Source organism: Mirounga angustirostris, unplaced genomic scaffold (genome assembly GCF_029215605.1).
Source record: "Mirounga angustirostris isolate CCGP_5_RB_7025 unplaced genomic scaffold, mMirAng1.0.hap1 SCAF_11, whole genome shotgun sequence".
Classification (NCBI taxonomy): domain Eukaryota; kingdom Metazoa; phylum Chordata; class Mammalia; order Carnivora; family Phocidae; genus Mirounga; species Mirounga angustirostris.
The window spans coordinates 41,423,829-41,435,521 of NW_026991719.1; positions in this window are offsets into that span (position 1 = coordinate 41,423,829).

An 11,693-nucleotide genomic window follows, 5' to 3' on the forward strand; every position below is an offset into this window, starting at 1 on the left:
TTACTCCCAACCCCCAGCACAGGCCCTGAACTGTCCATTGCCTCTTTATAGATGCTCAGCCAATCCCCACCAGAGCCTCCTCTGCCCCCCACTCCCCCATCTCTGGGAATTTGCTGATTTCTCCTCTATCCTGATCTAGGGTGGAAAAATCCTTTTTTTCTCTGGAACTGAGAGGGTGGCAGGGTAATAGGGTGACGAGAGTCTCCAGGGCCCTTCCAGTTTGTCCTCCTTTCAAAGATAATAAAATGGCCTGAGAAAAAACATGACTTTCCCAGACCTCTCAGATTGTGAGTGACAGCACTGGACTGGAACCAGGTCTCCTGAATGTGTCCTCCACCCTTGCCACACTGTAGCTAAGATCAAGTTTCCCACTAAAAGTTCCCCTTGAGAATCTGTAAACAGGAAGATGACGAGAGAGCCAGACCCTGGCCGACAGCTCCCTCCTTCAGACCTTCCTGTGGATGCTGTCACGTCTGGGACAGGCTCTTTGTCACAGGGGCTCAGGGTCATGTGGTCAATAAGACTGTGTATATTCTAAAACTCCATTATTTTAGTTTTGTTTATTATAGAAATAATTATATTCATGACAGAAGTTTATACACTATAAATCATAGAAAGAAGGAAGTTAAAATGACCTCTAACCTCTATCATCTAAATATAAATTCTATATTTTGATTTATTCGCTTCCTGATATTTCTTTTGGGTATGTGCTCTGGTGTTTATGTGCATGAATGTTTAGTACATTCATTTAACTTATGGGACACCTGGGTGGCTCAGTCAGTTAAGTGTCTGACTCTTGATTTTGGCTCAGGTCATGATCTTGGGGTCATTAGATTGAACCCCGCATTGGGCTCCCCACTGAGTGGGGGGTCTGCTTGAGATTCTCTCTCTTCTTCTCCCTCTGCTCCTCTCCCTACTCTCTCTTTCTCAAATAAATAAATTTTTTTAAAAATAAACAAATTTGTACTTGCATATATGCATTCAGTAAGAGTTTCTGTTGAACAACTGAAGTATGTTTGTATTTATCTTGACAAATCAGGAAACATTCTGTTGAATAAAGATAGGCCATGTTCCCTTTAATAATATATCACTGTTGATCATTTAATCAACTTCTACATTTTATGCAGCTGTAATAATAATTACAAAAGCTTGGCTCAATCAGAAAGTAATGTTGAATAAAATTGAACATTGTAAGACAAAAAAATAATGTGTTAAGTATTATTTAAGTATTGACATATGTATGTATATGACAAAGACGAGAGAAACTCTTGATAAAGAAATCCTTAATTTGTGAGTAAATTCTCCTTTGAAAATGTCAATACTGTTGTTGTAATTTAAAGCAAAATTAAAATCTAATCTAAAGAGAAAAAAATTCTCAGCCTATCTAGATGGCAACACACACTAAAATTAAGAGAATCAGTGTCAAAGAAGGATGCTCAATAAAAAAGATGTGACTAAATGAACTTTTACTAAAACCTTAGAAAGATGAAATGTCAGAATATTCAGTCACACAAAGGGCTCCTTCAAGACACTAAGAACTTGTCTCACAGATCCTCTCCACCGAACCACAGAGCTTCTAGGAAGCTTCTCAGCTCTTGCAGCAGAAGACCCAGATAGAAAAAAAGGATTATTTTTAAATGGATCAGTTGGTATCGACTTATATGATAATACTTTTTTATGGGAACTCTTTTCCTAAAGCATCCAACTTGAGCAGTTGTTTTCTGTCTGTTTCCATGAATTCTATGATGCTATCTTAGGTTAGGTTTCCTTGTATGTGTTCACACTAAGAAAGACATCTGGGTGCACATTATTCAGTGTCTTCCTTAGAGGAAATGTGTAAGGGAATGAAAGAAGCAGGATAGGGAAGGAGGAGTCACTGCAAAAGTGTAGTTTCATGAAAAGTGTAACCTTGACCTGACACATGGGAAAGCTGTGTGGGAAGGAGAGGAGTTTCTGCAGCATCAACTGCATTGCGAAGTTGCCCTACTCTGAAGCAGGAACATGGGCTCTTGTATTCCTACGTAAGTCCATCGTTGGCTACTCCCCAGGAGGGTAGTGTAACATCGCAGGCGTCTCAAGGCATATTGAATGCACCATGGTCACAGCCAAGGGCAATTCTCTGGAGAAAGTCACAGGTAGAAGCTCTTTGCTGCAACAGATGGGGATGGGTGCTCTGGCCAGTAAAGAAGATCTGGGTGAGGCCCCAACAGTGCCTACCCCATTTAATGAGGATGTGCAAAGAGGGAAAATGCTGCTCTGATTCATTCTTAGAAGTTTTCTCCTCAGCTTCTCTCATCAATGTCCTCATGTGTTTTTTTTTTGGTTTTGGTTTTTTGGTTTTTTTTTTTTTGCTTCAGGAATTCCATAACATACATTTAGATCTGACCTCTCTGAGAAGGTTTTCTCAGATTGCAGAAACAGATGTGCTTTTATATGGGAATACGTTGATGCATACCCAAAACTGATTTCTGGAGGCAGCCTTTCCCACAGTCATTGCATTTTTTAAATATTTTATTTTATTTTATTTTATTATGTTATGTTAGTCACCAAACAATACATCATTAGTTTTTGATGTAGTGATCTACGATTCATTGTTTTCATATAACACCTGGTGCTCCGTGCAGTACGTGCCCTCCTGAATACCCATCACTGGGCCAACCCATCCCCCCACCCTCTCCAAAACCCTCAGTCTGTTTCTCGGAGTCCATAGTCTCTCATGGTTCGTCTCCCCCTCTGATTTCCCCCCTTCATTTTTCCCTTCCTTCTCCTAATGTCCTCCATGCTATTCCTTATGTTCCACAAATAAGTGAAACCATATGATAATTGACTTTCTAGGCTTGACTTATTTCACTTAGCGTAATCTCCTCCAGTTCCATCCATGTTGATGTAAAAGTTGGGTATTCATCCTTTCTGATGGTTGAGTAATATTCACACAGGAGAAAAACCCTATGTATGTACTGAGTATGACAAGGCCTTCACCAAGAAGTCAAGTTTGAGTAAGTATCAGAGAACTCATCCTCAAGCTAAGCCTTGAAAATGCAACAACTGGCTACCCTTTGACCCAGCAATTGCAGTCATTGCATTTTTAAGGCTTAGCTTGAGGATGAGTACTCTGGTACTTACTCAAACTTGACTTCTTGGTGAAAGCCTTGTCACACTCAGTACATACATAGGGTTTTTCTCCTGTGTGAATTTGCTGATACTGTTGGAGGTGGTATTTACTTATGAAAGATTTCCCACAGTCACCACATTCAGAAGGTTTCACCCCAGGATGAATTCTCTGATGTGTAATCAAAACTGACTTGTATGTGAAAGTCTTCCCACGTTCAGGACATGTATGGGATTTCTCTCCAGTGTGAGTTTTCTGGTGTGCAAGGAGATTTGATTTTTTGGTGAAATACTTCCCACATCTCTTGCATATGTAGGGTCTCTCTTGTGTGTGACTTTGTTGATGCTCATGGAGCTGGGACTTGAAAGTGAAAGGATTTTCACAACCACCCCATTCATAGAGTTTTTCTCTAATATGACCTTTCTGATGTATAATTAAGTTTGACTTCTGGTTGAAGGCCTTTCCACATTCAGTACATCCATAGGGTTTCTCTCCAGTAAGAAAATTCAGATGCACATTGAGGTGAGACTTCTGGGTAAAGGTTTTTCCACAGTCACTGCATTCATAAGGTTTTTCCACCAGTACAAATTCTCTGATGTGTAATCAAGACTTACTTGCAAGTGACGGCCTTTCCACATTCAGGACAAAGATAACCTCTCTCTCCAGTATGAGTCTTTGGTGTGCAAGGAGATTTGATCTTTTGGAGAAGAACTTCCCACATTTTGGGCATACATAGGGTTTTTCTCTTGTGTGAGTTCTCCTATGTTCATGAAGTTGTGATTTGGAAGTGAAAGATTTCACACAGTCATTCAGAAGGTTTCTTTCCACTATGAATTCTTTGCTGTGCAACCAAGTATGTCTTTGGGATAAAAGCCTGCCTACTGTCAGTGCATATATAGGGTTTCTCTCCTGTATGAATTCGCCAATGCAACCTGAATATTGACTGATGGGTGAAAGCTTCTCATATTGCACTCACAGGGTTTTTTCCAAGAATGAATAATCTGATGTGCAAAGAAGTGTGACTTCTGAGTGAAGACCCTCCCACATTCAGTGCATACATAGGCTATCTTCCCAATAAGAAATTTTGGAAGAGGAACATGTTCTTGCTTATGGCTGAGTACTTACCACATTGATTAGGTTCACAGAATTTCTCACCTGTATGAGAATTAGTACAGTTAGTATGGGAAAAACTGAGTAAAATTTTATGAATTAAGTGTGGGCTCATTGAATTATTTTTCCAAGTACTTATATTCCTAGTATCTCTTCTTATTCAATGTGTTCTTATTGATGAAAGCAACATGACTCAAAAGTCTATTTTGTTTTTTATTTTTAAAAGATTTTATTTATTTATTTGTCAGAGAGAGAGAGACCACAAAGCAAGGGGAGCTGCAGGCGGAGAGGGAGAAGCAGACTCCCCGCTGAGCAGGAACCCCCTCCCCCCGATGTGGGACTCAATCCCAGGACTCTGGGATCATGACCTGAGCTGAAGGCAGACGCTTCACCGACTGAGCCACCCAGGCATCCCTCAAAAGTCTGTTTTAGTTGTCTTTATATTTCTCTATCTGGTCATCATCTTACTACAGTTTTTATTAATAATGGAAACAATGAATAGTTCCTCTTGAATTCATCCCCTATCTCATTGTGAAATAAGCTTTTATGGAAATTTTCTCCTATAGAGTTTTAATGTTACACTTCCCTCCTAAAAAAGGAAAAAAGAACATGAAATTGAAACATAGAATAATTAACCAAATATAGATGAGCTACATGTAACTGATCCAGGTTGGACAGAGGGACATCAGATGATGATGATGATGATGATGATGATGATGATAGTCATAGGCAATATTCCTATGGTTCTTGCTATATGCTATGTACTTATATAGCACTTAGGACCTGCCAGGCATTGTTCTAAGTGATGTATATGTACATACGCACATACGTACATACCTTTAAACTCATTTAATCCTCACAGTAATCATCTATGTTAGATACTATTATACATGTTTTTAGAAGAAACTAAAGCTCAAAATGAGTAAATAATTTTCCCAAGATAACATGGGTAATACATAGGAGAGATTAGATTTAAACTAAGGCTCAGCTTTACCCTAAGTAATACATCAAGTTACCTAGAAAGGAAATAACTAACATTTTAATGATTTGCATAGAAGATGAAATATAGTAGGACTTTAATATTAATAGAATTGATAAATTATATCCAATTCTACCAAATTTTTAGATACTGAGCATGACTGGATCACAAAATCCAGTTTTGTTTTCCTCTTTTAAAAAGTCAGGCCAGGGGCGCCTGGGTGGCTCAGTTGGTTAAAAAGTCAAGCTAAAATGCTGGAATCCAGAACTTTGTCTTGTCCCCCAAACTTCACTGTTGTTTTACTCCTATGTTGTACTTTTTATATCCCCAAGCTTCTTTTCCTTTATTTTATAGATCTTAAGTATACTGATTCATATGCATGGATTGGGAACTTTTTCCAACTTTTCACTACATTTAAAAACTTACTAGAGTGGACAATATTTAGTAACTACCAACCTTCAATGTAAAAAACTCATGCCTATGCTGAAAATAATTATGTTTAACACTTGGAGCCCACAGACTAAAAGCAGCACATAAATGGAGTCATCAGTCTGAAAAAAAATAGCTATGAATGTGAGTTTGCATTCTATTAGTAATGAACATTTCTTTAAAAAGTCCACTTTATGGGGCACCTGGGTGGCTCAGTCGTTTAAGCGTCTGCCTTCGCCTCAGGTCGTGATCCCGGGGTCCTGGGATCCAGCCCCGCCTTAGGCTCCCTGCTCAGCAGAGGACTTGCTTCTCCCTCTCCCTCTGCCCACCCCACCCCCACTCTTGTTCCTGCTCTCTCTCACTCCCCCATCTCAAATAAATGAATAAAATCTTTAAAAAAAAATCCATGAAACAAATAGTGCAATATATGTTAAGAAAAAAAAAAAGAAGAAGAAGGTAGCGGGAGGGGAAGAATGAAGCGGGGGAAATCGGAGGGGGAGATGAACCATGAGAGACGATGGACTCTGAAAAACAAACAGGGTTCTAGAGGGGAGGGGGGTGGGAGGATGGGTTAGCCTGGTGGTGGGTATTGAGGAGGGCACATTCTGCATGGAGCACTGGGTGTTATGCACAAACAATGAATCATGGAACACTTCATCTAAAACTAATGATGTAATGTATGGGGAATAACATAAGAATAAGAAAAAATCCAGTTTATTCCCAAATCCAATAATTATTCATACTCTTCTTCCATTAATCTTGCCTCTTCTGCTCCTTTGTGCCAATTCAAAAATGTATGTATGACTCATAGATCATTTAAGAGTCCTATACTCTGAAAATTAACTCACAACCTCACCACACCTCTAGAAAGACATTATTTTCTCTGAATTTTAAAAGCAGACATTATCTATGCTATCCACTTTGGGAGTTGTTCACTTTACTGGAATAATTAGTCAACAAAGGCTAAATTCTTTTTTTGTTTTCAAGCCAAGATTCCCCTTACCACTATAATCTGTTTCTTTGAATTCTTTTTGACACACTTAAAAAACATGCACTGAAACAAAACACTCTGGTTTGCCTAGCTCCACAAAACCAATAATTTCAGTTCTTGAACTGGGTTTTCCATTTTTCTGTTAGAAAATTTAAGAATAAAATATTGCTATTGCTCTTATTCTTAAGGATTTATTTTTTAAGATTTTATTTATTTCTTTGTTTGACAGAGAGAGAGAACACAAATAGAGGGTGCAGCAGAGGGAGAGGGAGAAGCAGGCACCCTGCCGAGCAGGGAGCCCAATTCAGGGCTCGATCCTGCATGACCTGAGCTGAAGGCAGACGCTCAACAAACTGAGCCACCCAGGCACCTTTATTCTTAAAGATTTAAAAAAAGATCTAGGGAAGAAATGATCATATACCCCACGGTTTAAAAACATATTCTTTGTATATGAATATTTCCAGAAGGATACCTAAGAAATGATTAACACTGGTAGTCCCTGGGGAAGGGAACTGGGGACAAAGGTGGGAGTGAGATTTTTCACTGTGAGCTCTTTCACACTTTTGGAATTTCAAAACTTGTGAATGTATTACCTCTACAAAAATTTTAAATTAAAAAATAAAATAAAGGGGGAAAGTTTCTATCTGTTCTGAGTTTCTATGGGATGGGGATGAAGAAAAGAAAAGAATATTAGATGTTGGATTAATTAAGAATTAGTTTTATAGAACAGGTGAAACCTGCATCTAAATAGTCAGAGCCCTAAATAGTCAATAGCCTAGATGCAGAAAGGAATTTTACATGTAGGAAACATTAAGAAAACTGAAGTCAAGCAAAAGTTATGGAAGATATATAGATATAAGGTTAAAATGGAAATATGTGGCCTGTTATCACTGAGAGGAGAATTTAATTATGTGCTGCATAATAAGGAGTAACTGCAATTTTATTTCATAAAGCAAGTATAAGATAAATGTTATGGCTCAGGTAATGAAATGTGTAATATATAGTACCTAAAATGAATTTGTTAAAAACTGGAATTAGATAATTCCATAAAGAACAGAATAATCCAAACATGATAAAATATAAACTTGGTTTAAGGTGACATAGATGGGACTTGAAAAGAAAGGACATTTAAATAGCACTTTCAGAAAGAGAAAAAAGGGTAGGAATTTCAGAGTCCAGAATTTAGAAGGGGAGAAAATTTTCTGGTTTGGGCAATGATGATTCCAGCTACTATACTGAGAATGAGAGAATTGAATAGTTGTGAGAAATGTCCTTTTACATAGGTGGATATGGTACTACCATACAGTTGTAATGCAAGGAGAAAAGATATTACTATATGAGTCAATAGAATAGGGAACTAGACTCCTCAGAAAGATGGTGGAGTAGGAGGATCCCAGATACACCTAGATAATACCCTCATTACTGTAAATATCCCAGAAAATGCCCACAAAGACTGGCCGAACAGACTCTCCACGGCTAAATATAGAGACTGGCCACATCAAAGAGGGTAGGAAGGGTGGAGACATGGTTTGGAGACAAATGGACCTGCGGGACTGTCCCCGGAGGGAGGGACACCGTGGGTGCAGAGAGAGGGAGGAGTAGACCCCACACCAGGCACACCAGGCATGGGAGACCCACACTGGGAAGACAAATGCCCATGACATTTGGCTTTGAAAACATTTGGTTTTGTGAATTTTTACAGTCAGTGGGACTTAACACCTAGAACTTTAAAAATCAGCAGCTAGGCTCTGGGAGAGCCACAGAGTAAAAGGAAACTGAGTACTCACACTTGAAGAGACAGCACAACAACCAGCCCCAGCACAAAAGCAGCGGCTTGAAAAATGCCTGGGTATATGGGAGGACAATTTACTTAATAATCTCAGAATCTGTTCTGGACGGGCAGGGATCTTTGGGAAACTTCTCCAAGAGCAAAGGAACTGGTGGGCACCATTTTCTTCTCCCAACTCCCAGCCTAGATACACAGACACCTGCAGGAATCAGCCCAGTGTGGACACTCTCCACCTAGCTTGCTAACAGCAGGCCCTGCACGCACACATTTCTGGGGATCTACCCCTCCAACCCCCTTGCACTCAGCAGAAGTTTCCCCAAGTGGCTGCAGGTCCCCTCAGGTGGCAGACCAGTGGGGACTTGTTGACACTGTGTGCCCCACCCCCACATTCTCCTATGGACATGGCCTCCGACCTGCCCTTGGTAGGAGTCCCTCCCAAGCTGTGCTGCAAGGCTGGCAGTGTGCAAGCATCCCTGAGAGGGGCCAGCAGAACTCCAAAGTGACTCCTGCCCCAGGGAGAGAGGAAAATAATCACAAACACCAGTTGAGCGGCAACATCAGCAGTGTTCTGGGGCAGACATCTGGTCTGACTGCAGGCCCTGTTAACCAATGAAAGCTTCTCAGAGGGCAACATAGAGAAAGTGCTCTGCAGTTCGGTGCTACTGCAGCTTTGGGAAACCCCTGGTCTGATTCAACTCAAGCCCAAGACAGCCCCGGACTGGCCCACTAATAACACAGGGACCAAACCCTTCCCATAACAGACAAAGAGCCACTGCAGGTAACTGTACTGAAGGTAAATGCAGCTCAGCCACAAGAGCAGGGCACACACAACACACATAGGAAATACCCCTGAAGTGCCAGGTTCTGGTGAACAGGGGACATTGCACTGCAGGGCACTACAGGACCTCTTCTTCATTAGGCCACTATTTTCAAGAGCAGAGCTGTAGCAGATTTTCCTAACATGTAGAGAAACAGACACTGAGAATTATACAACACGAGGAGACAGAGGAATATGTCCCAAATGAAAGAACAGAACAAAATCACAGCAAGAGAGCTAAACAAAACAGAGATAAGAAATATGCCTGATAGAGAATTTAAAGTAATGGGCATAAAGATACTCACTGGACTTGAGAAAAGAGTGGAGGGACTTGGCAAGACTTTCAACAAAGAGATGTAAAACATAAAAAAGAACCAATCAGGGACGCCTGGGTGGCTCAGTTGGTTGAGCGACTGTCTTCGGCTCAGGTCATGATCCTGGAGTCCCGGGATCGAGTCCCGCATCGGGCTCCCTGCTTGGCGGGGAGTCTGCTTCTCCCTCTGACCCTCCCCCCTCTCATGCTCTCTCTCTGTCTCATTCTCTCTCAAATAAAAAAAAAAAACTTAAATTAAAAAAAAGAAAAAGAACCAATCAGAGATGAAGAACTTAATAACCAAAATTAAAAATACACTAGACGGAATAAATAGTAGACTAGAGGAAGCAGAAAACAGATCAGCAACCTGGAGGACAGAGTAATGGAAAGCAATCAAGCTGAACAGGAGAGAGAAAAAAAGAATAACAAAAATGAAAATAGGTTAAGAGAACTCCGTGACATGCTAATAACAATGACTGGATCAACCAAGAAGTAAAAAAGGAAATTAGAAAATGAAAATGAAAACACAATGGCCCAAAATCTTTGGGATGCAGCAAAAGCTGTTCTCAGAGGGAAATTTATAGCGATACAGGGCTAACTCAAGAAGCAAGAAAAATCTCAAATAAACAGCCTAACCTTACACCTAAAGGAATTAGAAAAAGAAGAACAAAGAAAACCCAAAACCAGTAGAAGGAAGGAAATAATAAAGACTAGAGCAGAAATAAACAAAACAGAAACTAAAAAAGCAATAGAACAGGTCAATGAAACTAGGAGCCGATTCCTTGAAAAGATTAACAAAATTGATAAACTTTTAGCCAGACTCATAAAAAAGAGAGGGGAGACTCAAACAAAATCACAAGTGAAAGAGGAGAAATAACAATGAACACCACAGAAATATAAAGGATTATAGGAAAATATTATGAAAAATTATATGCCAACAAATTGGACAATCTAGGAGAAATAGATAAATTCCTAGAAACCTATAACCTCCTAAAATTGAATCAGGAAGAAATAGAAAATTTGAACAGACCAATAACCAGCAATGAAATTGAATCAGTAATCAAAAAACCTCCCACAAACAGAAGTCTAGGTCCAAATGGTTTCACAGGTGAGTTCTACCAAACATATGAAAAAGAGCTAATACATATACTTCTCAAACTATTCCAAAAAATAGAAAAGGACAGAAAACTTCCAAATTCATTCTTTTAGGCCAGCATTACCCTGATACCAAAACCTGATAAAGACATTACAAAAAAGGAGAACTACAAGGCAATATTTCTGATAAACATACATGTAAAAATCCTCAACAAAGTACTAGCAAACTGAGTCCAACAATACATTAAAAAAATCATCCACCATGATCAAGTGGGATTTATTCCTGGTTTGCAAGGATGGTTCAATATTTGCAAATCAATCAACACGATACACCACATTAATAAAGGAATGGATAAGAACCATGTGATCCGAGGTACCTGGATGGCTCAGTCAGTTAAGCCTTGGGCTCAGGTCATGATCCCAGCATCCTGGGATTGAGCCCCACATCAGGGTCTCTGCTCAGCAGAGAGCCTGCTTCTCCCTCCCCCACTGCCTGCCACTCCCCCAGCTTGTACTCTCTCTCTCCTTCTCTCTCTGTCAAATAAATAAAATCTTTTAAAAAAGAACCATATGATCCTCTCAATAGATGCAGAAAAAGCATTTGACAAAGTACAAGCATCCATTCTTGATAAAACCCTCAATAAAGTAGGGGTAGAGGGAACATACCTCCACATCATATAGGCCATATATGAAAGACCCACAGCTAATATCATCTTCAATGGGGGAAAATGAGAGCTTTTCTTCTACATTCAGGAACATGACAGGGATGTCCACCCTCTCCACTGTTATTTAACATAGTAATGGAAATCCTAGCCTCAGCAATCAGACAACAAAAAGAAATAAATAGCATCCAAATCAGTAAGGAAGAAGTCAGACTTTCACCATTCGCAGATGACATGATACTCTGTGGAAAACACGAAAGACTCCACCAAAAAATTGCTAGAATTGATACACATATTTAGTAAGGTTGCAGTATACAAAGTCAATATACAGAAATATGTTACATTTCTATACACCAATAATGAAGCAGCAAGAAGTGAAATCAAGGAATCGATCCCATT